Source organism: Rhynchophorus ferrugineus, unplaced genomic scaffold (assembly GCF_030347505.1).
Source record: "Rhynchophorus ferrugineus isolate W39M unplaced genomic scaffold, kcgeb_rfMv2 rfM2, whole genome shotgun sequence".
Classification (NCBI taxonomy): Eukaryota; Metazoa; Arthropoda; class Insecta; order Coleoptera; family Curculionidae; genus Rhynchophorus; species Rhynchophorus ferrugineus.
The window spans coordinates 17,098,531-17,112,476 of NW_027472581.1; the positions used below are offsets into that span (position 1 = coordinate 17,098,531).

General features: G+C 32.9%; 1 protein-coding gene across 1 annotated transcript in view; it reads left to right on the forward strand.

Moving 5' to 3' along the window:
• Positions 1–7,804: 7,804 nt before the first annotated feature.
• The window catches only part of LOC143190010 (uncharacterized), a 52,688-nt gene continuing 46,546 nt past the window's right edge, over positions 7,805–13,946 (forward strand). Inside the window, exon 1 of the mRNA XM_076394057.1 lies at positions 7,805–8,296. The gene's annotated coding sequence lies outside the window, so the exon portion shown is untranslated. The remainder of the gene's footprint in view (positions 8,297–13,946) is intronic.

Genomic DNA, 13,946 nt, shown 5'->3' on the forward strand with positions numbered 1-13,946 from the left:
AAGTACAACAGAAGGGGCGAATAATCTACCGTAGAGAAATTGGAGGTGGCAGCACCTCGGCCTTAGCGTAAAATATATATTTTTATATATTTAATTTATAAAGGTAATTTTTAAGAAATCAAAACAAGTTGTTACATTTTTTGCCTGATTTTTAAAATATATATTGTTACAATTTTATAGCATGGTTTTTAAAAATTATACTTTATGATTGTCCATAACTTTTGCTTTTTTAATGTTTATTATTATTAATGACATTTAATTAACAAGAAAATGTAACATTGAACACTAAGAAGGTTGTTTTATGTGTATAACCAATTTGCAATGTAATTCAACTTTTTTAAAACATTTTGCCGTTCTTGAATCCGAAGTAAATCATCCAAAAGTTATAAATCGAAATTTTTCGGTAACAGGCTATTTACTGAAATTTCGTAAATTTAATTAACACATAGATAAAAAAGCTGCACTATTTAATAAACAATCATTTATTTATAGTAACTAGATTTTTTCAATTGTTAACAATCGTAATTTGATTTATATATAGTTAAATTATAATATATTTATAATATATATAATTTTTAATATAATTACTCATCGAATTATGATTTTTAACTTCTTTAACAAGTTTTACATTTATTTTGGCAGCGTATAGAATTTATTTAATAGTATATTTTTGAAATTTTGCCCATACTTTGAATTCTACGGTACTGCCGATTTTGAAAGTAGATGATTGTTAACTTTTACAATAATTAATCATTTAAAAATGTCACTCCTGACAGAAAAATGTCAAATCTACTGAAATTTGGTAATATATTGATGTTTTATGTCATATACTGGCTGTATTATAATACGGCCAATATATGACAATAACTTTGATAGGGTAACAACATTGATATTTATATTAATTTCTGGACATAACTTATGGTTCTCTCAAGAAGAACGAAATTGGGAATTAATCAAGTAGTAAACTATTAATTCCGAATCACTTCGAATATACGCTTCTTCGTGTTATTTCGTGCATGTTTGAGGGAATATAGACAGTATTTCCTATTCAAAAATTATGGAAAATATAATAATAAATATTATGTAATTAAAGTGCAACTATTGTGTTATTCGTTCAAGTAATCGAAATAGAAAATGTAATTAACGGATATTATAAGAATCATTCTCACTTTCAACGGACTTATATTTACATTTTATAACGAGTTAGTTAAAATTTCACAGCTTTCATTTTCCACGTTATATCGGAACAAATTTTCATTATGTTAAGTAAATACTAAAATAACAAGCCATCTGTTGATTAAATGTGCTGGTTCAATGGACTTGAAAATCAAATACGTATGTATATTACGAGGTACATTAAAATATAAACGAATCTTTTACTTCTAAGAATTTTAAGCTGCATCGGTGTTAGGTAGGGCGCCAGAAAGAGTAAGGAGTATCCCCTCCAGATGACTCAAAGCCAAGCCGACCATACAACCGGTTTCTTTAGTTATCCTCAAAAAATATATAAAGCATATAAGGCAAATGGAGTAACTGAAACACAAAACATAGAAATATAGATTTTTTTAAATTAAATACATCTTACATTAGATATGTTTATTACAGTCTTAATTTACAAATAAATTTATTAGTACTGTTCTATTGTATAATCTGGGGCAAAAGTCCCGCTACCATTTTGATTGCCTATAATTTTGCTCAAGAAAAAGATAAGTAAGTTTGGGTTTCACAAAAAAATTATTTGATCTTTAGTTTTTTTTCTTCGTTATGATTGAAAAATTGTATCGGCTAAATGGTGACCGCGATTCACTTTGCAACTTTCGGCTCTTTTTAAGGTATTTTTCATGACATACTGCAACATCTGATGCTGAATTTCTTCAATTTCGCGACGAATATTGTCTTTAAGATGTTGAATCGCTTGAAGCTTATTCACATAAACTTTTGATTTTAAAAAACCTCATAAGAAAAAGCCTGGTACTGTTAAATCCGGAGATCTGGCTGGCGATGCTAAATCGCCACTTCCCGAAATTAGCCTTTGTGGAAAAAGGTCATTCAATTATTAAATTGTTGAACGAGCTGTGCTGTGGCCCTATCTTGCTGAAACTACATGTCCTCTAGTCCTTGCTCTTCGATTTCAGGCACAACAAAATTTCGAATCATGTCTTGGTTCAGCAGTAACGTTAAGACCTTGGTCATTTTCAAGAAAATAGGGACCAATGATGTTTCCAACATGAATACCATACAGTTGTTTTTAGTGGATGCCATGATTTTTCGTGAATTAATTGAGGATTCTGTGTTCCCTAAAATCGACTGTTCCGTTTATTAACGTGGCCATTGAGAAGAAAATGGGCTTTCTCGCTCATTATCAATTTAGACGAAAAATCTTCAATTTCACAAGACGGCCTTAAGATTGCTTTACTGTACTCAACTTTTTGATCAGAATTTCTCGGTAGCAATTTTTAGACTAATTGAATTTTGTACGGGAACATTTTCAAATCAGTTTTCAAAATTCGCCTTAAAGTGCGTGCAGAAATATGTAACTGGGAACCACGTCTCCGAATTGTTTGTTGTTCTGAAATGTTTGTGTTTCTGCAACATTATCGCGCACCAAAGCTATATTGTCAGCGTTACGAGAAGTCCGTTGTCTTCCAGAACGAGGCCTGTCCGCTGTCCTACGTTACTGTCGAAAATTCGCATGCAAACGATAAATTGTGGTCTTGTGAGGCACTGGACAATTGGGATATTTTACATGCAATTTCCGCTGAGTGGCAATAATGGAACGATTATTTTCAGTAAATATTGTCATTTCTGCTCGTTCTTGTGGCATATATTTAACCATAATAAAATTTGGGCATCTACACAACACAATGGTTAAAGCGAAACTGAGCTAAACGTCACATTACAAAAATGACGCGTAATGAAAATGGTACCGGGACTTTTACCCCACCTGTTACTTGCATTAATATACTAACACTAATACTTGGTTCAAAATTATCGATAGCGTCTCTTATTCCAGTAGGTTTAGTTTTTATTTGCTGGAGTTGATTAAAAACGATATCTACGCTGGGGAAAATAATCACATGATGGAAAAAAGTTAACCAAAAATTAAAGATCGAGTCATTTAATATACGGCGAATAGAGACTGCTGCATTAGAGACTGTGTTGTTGGAGAATTGATCTTCTGTTTCGTCCATACATTCAACGAGATAGTTTCTGCATTCGTACCCAACATTAATAGTCCGTATATTAAAGTTTCAATGGGTTGGAATCGTCTACTCTTTGGGGTTGGGGTGAATTATTAAAAAAGCCAGGAATGTTTTGTAGATTGCCAAAAATATAGGTACTTGCTTATTTGTGAAAGCACTTGGGACATAATCAAATTAAATCAGTCCGCATAACGGTGTACATAGTGGGCAAATGGATACTTTTTTAAAATTAATGCTTTAACTTGCTCGTCTTTTCCCAAATGTTCTTCAACTTCCAGTAGCCTTTTAAATCTTCGAAATAGCTGTTCCTAAATCTCTTATACTGATGACATGGAATGCCAACAGCTTGCGCGGAAATTATATTCTATGACGTCGACATAGCTCTCATTCAGGAATCTTTCCTGAAATCTTCTCATCGTCTCTTCTTTCGAACATTTTTTTGTCCACAGAAACGATAGAACCCCAGGTCGAGGCGGTGGAACCACCACTCTCGTCATAAAAGGGGTTAAATAGGAGCTCATACCCTCGCTATCAGCAAACACCTTCGAAACAACCTTCATTAAAATCGATACTCAAGAACGTCCCTTCGTGATTACATCCCTATATAAGAAATCTTCGGCACTCAACTACACAGGATACTGATCATTCGTCGAAGGAAATTTTCCAAAAATAATAGATGGCGACTTCAACGCTCACCACCCCACCTGGGGGTATTCCAGAGCGAACCCCGCAGGTAACGCCATCGTAGTTCTAACTGCAGATCTGGTATACTGTCTTGCCCTGCCAGATAAACCCACTCATCACCCCAGTTCAGCTTCTCAATGCGCAGCAAGGGACCTTGATTTCTTTATTCTTCAGACATAAATCGCCCTTCCGAAGACCTATGAGACCAGATGAAATGCCTTCCTTCCGCAGAAAACATTAAACCTAAAGACAACGACACTGTCATCAACGAATCCAAGTTCATCAAAAGACTAGTTAACCCAGCCTTTCTTCTAAACCATTTCGTGTCTTCAAAGTCTCTACAGACTATGATCGGCAAACTTCAAACGAAAAATCTCCAGATTTCGACGGAATATCGATTACCCAATTCAAAATGCTCCTGCATAAGCAGCTCGCGGAACTGACAAACATCATTCACTCCATCATGAGGCTATAACATTTTCCGGTTGTCCGGCCGTCGTGAAACACGCACATATAGCGGTTATTCCCAAGAAAGGAGCAAAACCATCTGAATACAAGCCCATCCGGCATCTCAGTGCCATTTCGAATTTTTCAGAGAGGGTAATATTCTACGTTCTCAACTCTTTCACAAAGAAAACAACATCATTCTTTTTGAACAATTCGGCTTTCGCGCTCACCACTCATCTGTTCATCAGGATAACCGTCTGGCCGCCCTGACATCCATCACCCTCTTGCTCAACGTAAAAAGCTTGGAGCAGTCCTTCTGGATCTAACCATAGCCTTCGACAAGGTCTGGCACGACGGTTAGATCGGAAAGTGCGTGCGGTTAGGCCCCCCCGAAGACCTAACCGCTCTCACCAAGTCCTACTTTCCAGGTCAAGATTAGGAAAACATTTTTCAGTCGAAAACAAATCGACACTGGCGTACCTCAAGCTTCCTCGCTGGTCCCAGCTTTATTGAACCATTTTATTTCAGATCTGTCAAGAAAAGAGCACATAGACATCGTGTTTTAGGCTAATGACACTGTTTTCTCCACAGCCTAGAGGGTCGAGGTTACAATTCAAGAACGTTTACAGAAGCATCTCAATCATGACGTCAAGTGGTTCAAACTCTGGAGGTTGTAAATCAACCCCCTAAAAAGCCAGGCCATCATTTGCGTCTCGCAACTTAAGATCGATATCGCAACAATTCCATGGCTGGATAACGTCACGTACCTAGGTCTCCACTTTCAACGAAACCGTCGGCATTCCCAAATCCAGAAAACAATCCAGAAAGGTTCGGGAATAACAAACCTGTTATGTTCTCTGATCTGTACTTCTAGCAGACTTCCCATCTCCATCGAATGCTTATTTTACAAGATGTTAATTCGGTCCGTACTCCTCTACGGATCTAATGTCCACTTCAAGTTTGTTACACCTAACCACGCGAAACGGCTTCAAGTTTTTCGAAATAAGCCCCTCAGGAGAATCTTAAACACTCTATGGTTTGTCAGAAATAATCAAATTCATAAGGAAACTGACACTCCAGAAATCAAACACGTCATATCTCAATCCTTCCACAAACAACAACTCAGCTCAATTTCTTCTAAAAACGCGCTTCTTCGTGAGCTGGTCGACATGCGACAGCATCCAGTCGTGTGTTAACTCAAGTTCGTGTGTCAATAATCAGCGCCGCCTGGTTTTAGGCCAGAACAAAATTTAAAACTATTTTAAATTTAAAAATAACTATCAGTTGAGATTTTGCAGCAAAATCAGTTGCTTCGTCTGCCATGATCGCTAAAAACGAAAAATTATTAATTTCCTCAATTATTCAGCCGAAAAATGTCCACGAAATATCCCCGGATTCTCGGAAGTATCGTTCTCAACATGTCCCCGAAGAGCCAATTCAAACGCTCCACAAAATTTAATGTAATTTCTAATTTTTGATAAAACAGACCTATTCTTTGATACATTTTCATTATGTCTCTGTATATTTATCCAAAATGAAGAATCTAATTGAGCCATAATATTAGTTGACCCTATTAATATAAATTGCTTTAGATCGGTAACCCCTATTTCTGTCCAAACTTTATCGTCACCAAAAAGTAAGCAGATAAAATTTTAATTTTTTTGGTTAAATCCACAAATCCATTCACTTTTAAAATAAATGTCTATTAAATTTAAGTGTGTAACTTTTCCCTCTACTTGTACCAGATTTCTCAATAATAATAGCTTGTAATGGTTCCTTTAATTTTCAACTTTTCTTCGTAACAATATTTAAAAACGTCTTCATATTAATTAAATTAAGGACCACTCCCATAGTCATAGGTATTAACATTGTTATTATAAAGTGGCCGAAAGTCACGTAAAATTCCAATAGAGATAACGGATATCACAAAGACACGGTGCTGGATTAAATGCAGCGGTGTGTCGAGCGGGTGTTTGAAGGAACTCGCAGCATAGAGAAATAACTTCATAGAAAATTTTGGAGAAATGTTTCGCGACATCCAACATGTAGATGTCGCTCCCTTTAACATAACGCAAGTCATGATTTATTCTCTATGCTAAGAGCCGCGACGGAATCTGACTGGTTCATTCCGTTCTACGGTTTGTTTATATTGCACGCTATTTTCAATGTGACCTATGTAGAGAACAGTATGGTTAGTTTTTTATAACGTTTATACACTAAATTATTATTTTATTTTATTAGTATATACATGTCGGTAGTTGAAATACATTCCCGTTCTAGGAAGTGTTGTGTTGAAAACTCTTCAATTGTATATTCCATAGTGATCTTTCGGATAGAATATTAAAAGACGTAAGAGATAATTTTGATTTGCAATACACTAAAGTTTTTTGCTTATGGTTATATATATATATATATATATATATATATATATATATATATATATGTATGTATGTATATAATATTTATATTTTATAGATATATTTATTGTTATAGATTATATTTGTATTTATTTATTTGTACAGATTAAATTTATATTTATTTATTTTTAAATATTTTATTTATATGTATATTTAATTGAATTTAATTTAATAAATTTATTTCAGAAAAAAATTGTTTTTTATTTAAATTTCATTGGTCAATTAAACATGACGTCAAGGCTGTCATGTGCCAAACATTATTAATGAACCAATCAAACGTCTTCACAGTAAAATATTTTTCTTAGAAGTGCATATAATGGAGATTTAAATTGACCAATCAAATTACTCGAATGGCCCATTATGGCTCCCTCGAGTGTTGGGTAAAACAAAACTTTACCAGAGTCCCCTATTGAGTAGCATCTCTATTACTCTATGTCTCGCAGAGCACGATCATGTGCCCCAGATAAATAATAGCGATAGCGATAGCGTGAGTCGATAGCTTACCGACAGTAGATTATTCCACTGGTTCACGTTACTTCCGTGGCTCACACTTCCAATGCATATTTTATTATTTATTATAACACGAATTCGGTTTAGTGAGATTACATATAGTTTTTTTGTATAATATAGGATAGCAATAAAATTAAGTACTAGTTTATAAGATCACTTATTGAAGCGATCTTCCACATGTCATTATATAAAATAAATCCCATAAAATACTTATAGCTCATTGGATAGATTGGGGAAGCAAAGAGGATAATAATAAAAAATATATTACAAGACAAGTGAGAAAAAAAAAACAGAAAATAATTTTGTACGCCAATAATTGAGATGGTGTTAGGTACTTGCCACTCAATATGCATCACAATTATCAACAAATAATCAGGAATTTGTGATGGCATCTAAGGTTGTATATTTCTTGTTTTACCAATGTTTTTCAGAACCAACTTGGTCGAAAAAACAATTTATTCTTTATTTTTAAAATTACCTTTATGTTTTTGTATTTCTACAGTTATTTTTTTATATATAATACAGGAATATAATAAGAACCCCAACACAGTCTTTAACCACAGATATAATCCATTTATTAACATTATACAGAAATAACAAACGTAATTTTTTATTACATGTACGTACAGTTTGCGCGTATGAAGAATGTCTAGCCACCTAACAGGTCTTCGACAAAGAGAAAGGCGAATACAGAAATGGTACTTTTACTGTTAAGCTCGGACCTGACTTACTAACGGACAGCGAGGCGTTGTCATTCAAGACTTCGCACGAGAAGCGCGCTCCGTACGTCTTAGCGTATCGATCTATTCGATTTTCGATCTAGCGGCCTCCCATTTAATATCTAGTATCGTATGGTACTTTGGTTTCGCGGGTAGTGGTGCGACGACGGTAGTTTTAGTTCGTAGTAAAAGGATTCGACGTTAGGCATATTGAGGAAAACATTCACGCACAACGAAAAATCTAGCTGGCTCTGACGCTCCCTCTCACGAACACCCCCGGATGGATATTGAACCTTAGACATACGCTCAAGAAAACGTAAGTGAATGTTGGTAGTTGTTTATGTCACATATTTTCTTTTGATTTTAACTATGTTTTTACATCATGATATTATGAATTGTTAGAATTATTTCAAATAATTAATATAACAATATTTGAATTATTCGAGATGTCGATATAAAATAATAAATTAATAATAATCATTAAATTAATAATAGCTTATAGTAGGCAAAAGACAGGTACGTGAATGTCAAACATAATTTTTTAGATAAATTGTAAGCCTCTAGATCAATTTTTTAATTAATTTTGCCAAATGTTTTAAAATAATTAGGTGACAATATAAGCGTTGCGGTTTATTTTGTGTAATTTATAATATAAGGTGTATTGAAGTTGTTTCCTGTATATTATATATCCCAAAATAATGATATAAATGACTGCATAGATAGTAAAAAGTGATAAATTATTTTTATGTAATTTGTTTCTTATTGGTATGTATTATATGTTAATTTTTCCATACACACTTTAGTTAGGTAACGTATTTAACCTAATCGAATGAAATTATACATGTCATCATACATTACAACAAACATTTTGATACAATGTCAATATAACGTGCGTTTGGAAAAATGCTATTTTGAAATAAATAGTTTATCAATGTTTTTGTATTCCAAAACCTTTTACATAGCTTTTATTTCATCGTATTATAGTAATGATTGTTGAAATAATATATATATATATATATATATATATATATATATATATATAATAATAATAATAATAATAATAATAATAATAATTAAACATACGTCATTTAAATCAATTTCTTTATACTTATATGATTTTTATAAGGAAGTTATAAAAGTGAATTAATGATGTTATGTTTATGTTGTTTTGTCTTTTAATTTATGTATAATAACGCAAATGAAAATTAAATATGATATTAATTATTAGATATTATAATAAAGTAAAATTATTTTTTGATTTGTATGAATGTTTGAATTTATTATGAATTTATTCAATGTCAATATGTAAATATATATATATTTTTATTGTGTCCTAGTATTAATCACAGAATATCAGTTGGCTGACATATTTCAGTGTTTCTATTTGTCATTGATACTCTGTAACAAATACCATAAATTGTTATTTTCGTTTTGGTCATATTAATGTTGGATAACAATTTGTCTACTATGTTATGTTTGTATGTTTGTTTTACATAACTAGAATGCTTATAAATATCGAGTTAGCCTTGAACGGTTGATGATCTGAAATAATGGAAAAACCTTTAATTTTGAAATGTCCCCAGGTATAAAACAATTTAATATCAATATAACTATAATGTTCTCGTTTTGAATGAACCCTAGATTTTTGACCACGGTCTTCAAAATATCATGAACAAGAGTTGCATCGGAAGTGGACACTTGCCAGCCGCTGAGCATGAAGCAAGTCGATCGGCATGACTCGTTACATGTAATTGCGATGAAAAATCATTATAATATAGATGTAGAAGTTGAAATTTAATGAAAATGTTCGACGTCCTCTTTGTTCAGGAAAGTGGAAATAATGGAAATATAAGAGGCGGTGGATAATGAACGGCAATTTTTCTATTTATGTGGTTATTTGTGATTACATTGCGTGTTTAAGATACTTTTTACCGATAGGATGCAATTAAATTTTAAATATATTAATTCTGAACAAATGTTTTCTTCGATTCTTTGAAGTAAAATGTTGTCAAAAGTCTATTACATTTTATATTTTTGGTTCTACTAAGCAGGCGTATAAATTAATTTTAAAGGATTTACAATAGATACTATTTCAATCAATTCAACTGCATCGGGTATATTTGTAACTAACTTTGTGTTGAAACAAAACATTTTTCAAGTTTTTTTAAAGTTTTTAAAAATTTAACTTTTTTTCCTTCATTTCGAAGAAACATTTGGTTGAAGGTTATCGAATACTGTCTGAAGCTTATGATAACTAAGCACCATTGATTTCAATATGTGAATACTGGTTTGGATATTTTAAAAATATGTTTTAAATAAATGACGACATATAGAGATTGTACAGCAGCTACATGATTGTCTCTTTAGGATTTTATTGTGATGCAAACATGATAAATAAGTAGATTTTGTTATACAATAATGGAAACCGTACCAGTAATTACGTATAAATGTTTTATATATCGGGATAAAAACACGAACAAGGCAATAGCTAACTCGTAATGCTTCATTAATTCGTTAAAGTGTGCTTAGAAACATTGCTCAATTGTTTCCGCTATTCTATAGCTTCTGTTAACCGACCACTAGATATTTTAATGGATTTTACTTTTTTTTCTGACATGATATGCTCGTCCGATTCAAGAATGTCTGGTCGCTTTTTTGCTATTACTATGATATTTTGTGAATGTATTATTGACTGACGGATAACAGAGACCCACAAGAAGGAATGTTTTTAAAGTTAATAACTCTAAAAACAACTCTCAATAAAATTTAAAAAAAACATAAAAAACAGTATCTAATCTGATAATGGATAACAAAGATTCAACAAAAATTAAAAAATTTTTATTAGACATTAGAATTTTCTGTTTTTTTTTTCGGTTTCAGATTAAGACTACCCCTTATTTCTTCTTTTATGTATTTTATGAATATTGTTTTTTGTAATTTCACTTCACTAAGTTACTTCAAGTTTGTTACGCCCCACCAGGTGAGACGACTTCAAGTTTTCCAAAGTATGCTCCTCAGGAGATTCTTAAACGCTCCATGATTTAGCAAACTATAAATAATCAATTTCACAGGAAAACAATCACAAACACTCCAGAAATCCAGCACTTCATATCTCAATCATTCCACAAACAACAACTCAGCTCCAGTTCCTCTGAAAAATCGCTTATTCGTGACCTGGTGGACATGCTGGGAGCTTAGCACCACGTCACTGCTTTTTTTAAACTGAAACGACCTCATCCGTCGCTGCAGTCCTGCAACTTTTGCCCCCATACGACAGCATTCAGTAGTATGTTAACTCAAGTTCGCGCATTTATAGTTAGTTTCACTATCTGTTTTTTCGCCGGTCCTCGTGCCCAATAACGGCTACCCAGTTAGCAAAATTTAATATAGTAGCACTGGCGACGCACAGCGGTCAACTGTGAGGTGGTTTCAGTTTAGTGTATTGGTAAGCCCAGAGGCGATCCCACGTAACACGGTCCAGCTTGTCACTCTTGGGAAGTCTCTAGATCAGGTATGAATCATGCATTTCACCGCCTGGTTTTAGGCCAGAACCAAAAAAACTTCACTAAGTACTTGTTTTATAAAATTTTACAGGAGATCACTTATTGAAACGATCTTCTACATGTTATTTTATAACATAAATCTCTTCATCTCATACTTATTGCGGTTAATATTAGGCCTATACATTAATTTTAAAGGATTTACAACAGATGGTGTTACTATTTATCAAATCGCATCGATTACATTTGTAACCAACTTAATGTTGAAGCCTCACTTTTCAGCATGTAATTTCGTCGAAAAGTAAATAAAATATATTTTCAATTTGTTGAAAATATCTGAATTTGTATCGAGAATTTGTAACATTTACGGGAAGTTTTACTTTTTTACTATAGTTTGAAGAAAAAAATGCGACTGGGGTTCATCTAATGCTGTTTAAAGCTTATGACAACTTTGCTCCATCGATTTCAATATGTGAATAATAATTTAAACATTTTAAAAATGGTGATTCTAACACCGTAGAAAGAGAAAGCTCTGGACAGCCAAAGAAATTTGAGGATGAGGATTTGAAGGCTTTACTCGATGATGATCCATATGAAATGCAAGAAGAATATGTAAAATTGTTGGCAGTAATACAGGATACCATTTTTAATCACGTAAAGAATATGGGAATTACTCGGAAGCTTGGATTTTAAGTGCCATATGAATTGAAGCCAAGAGACCAAGAGTATAGGCGTTTGGTCATATATTAACGACAAAATTGGAAAGGTTTCTTGCATCTTATTGTTACTGGTAATGGAAAGTTAATTCATCACGATAATCTAAATCAAAAAAAATCATGGGTCATTGACCTATTAAAACAATCAATGGGAATCGCAATCGATTATAATTGATGCGTTTGAGCCGAGCTCTGGGCAGAAATCGGCCAGAATACGAGCAATGTTGTTCTTCAGCATGACAACGCTCGACACATGTTGCGAAACTGCTATGTGTTTCATGAGTTTCAGTGCTGACATGGTTGGAAACATTAAAATGGAAAGTACTACCCCAGCCGTCGTATTCTCCGGACCTTGCGCCTTCTGATTATTGGTTATCGTTATCTGTCTACGTATATATACTTTGAATAAAATAGTGTTTGGATTTCCTTAACGATTTTGCGACCGTTATTTTTCTACCCTAAGACATAAATATATTAATGGGCATTAATTATATAATATGACATGCTCTGCAGGCTGGCATTGAAAAGATCTAGACAAACCATCACTTTGATTTACTTTCATTGTAAATATAACACTTTCAATAAAACAGCCAATGCACGTTATCAGTGCCGTCGAACGTATTGCCATATTTCGTTTATCCTTAAGAAAGTCCCTTTTCAAACTCAGAGCAAAATTTTTTTCTCATTTTACTAATTAACAATACTTTAATTAAAAAGAGACAGAATGAAGTCTGATGCGTCCGGACATGTAACTATATCGGTCTATAAAATTCGAGTTGTGTTGGTACTGGCCAACAGCATTGTCATATGTCAATGCAAATATAATAAAACAACTCTAGATATTTTAACCACTAGATATTTTAATGGATTTTACGTTTTTTTTCTGACATGATATGCTCGTCCGATTCAAGAATGTCTGGTCGCTTTTTTGCTATTACTATGATATTTTATGAATGTATTACTGACGGATAACAGAGACCCACAAGAAGGAATGTTTTTAAAGTTAATAACTCTAAAAACAACTCTCAATAAAATTTAAAAAAAACATAAAAAACAGTATCTAATCTGATAATGGATAACAAAGATTAAACAAAAATTAAAAATTTTTCATTAGACTAATAAGATAATTTTAAAGTGAAATATGCCGCCTTGGTTGGCGCAGTGGTCAATGCGACAGGACAGTCTTCCTACTATTGCGATACTTGCTGGTTCCAGGAAAATGAAAAATCTGCTCCTAGTTTAAAACGGATTTTACATTTTTTACAGCATTGTCATATGTCAATGTAAATATAAAAAATAACTCTAACCTACAAACTATTTAGGCTGTTTAATTAACTGTAGTTTAAGTCCTCCGATAATATATTAATTAGATGCCCTACAATGTTAAAGTAAACTTTATTGTATAGCGTTATTTGTTTTCATTATTATATTTGCATTAGTATTTTGTTGTCAGAGTCAAAATGAATGAAAACTTATAACTTAGGGCGGCAGCGTTGCATTATCAATATTGATGACGTTATAGAACAACAGAATAGAACAACAGTTATAGAATTAATAAATTATAATAGTACAGTAAGTGATTAATTACATCTAAGTTTTGTTGAAATTATTAGCTGTGAGTAATCAAGGAAAATTGAAGTTTGTCGGTCAGTCTATGAATCGCTGATACTAATAAACAAATAAAAGGACTCCAAGGCAGTTACACTACGGAACCGAAGAGGTTCTCCAATATCGGCAGAGAACAATTTAT